This window comes from Trypanosoma theileri (assembly GCF_002087225.1).
Source record: "Trypanosoma theileri isolate Edinburgh chromosome Unknown TM35_Tth_24_V1, whole genome shotgun sequence".
NCBI classification, from domain to species: domain Eukaryota; phylum Euglenozoa; class Kinetoplastea; order Trypanosomatida; family Trypanosomatidae; genus Trypanosoma; species Trypanosoma theileri.
Genome location: NW_021639866.1, coordinates 245,335 through 245,614, shown reverse-complemented (window position 1 = coordinate 245,614; position 280 = coordinate 245,335).

The following is a 280-nucleotide window of genomic DNA, read 5'->3' as shown; positions in this document are numbered from 1 at the left end:
ATATATATATATATATATATATATTTAGTAATGGTATACTGGGAGGAGAAAAAGAAAAAAAAAGGAAAAGTGGATAATGTGGACTAAAAGAAAAAAGAACTGATGTGCGTATATATGTATATGTATGTATATGGGTAAGTGTTCCCCTGGGTTGTGTCACAAGTGTCATTTTGTGTGGGATGATGTCATTTTTTTCCCCCTTTTAGTGTCTTTCTATGTTTGCTCGACTGAGCGGAAAAAGAAAAGTGAGAATATATATATATATATATATATATATATA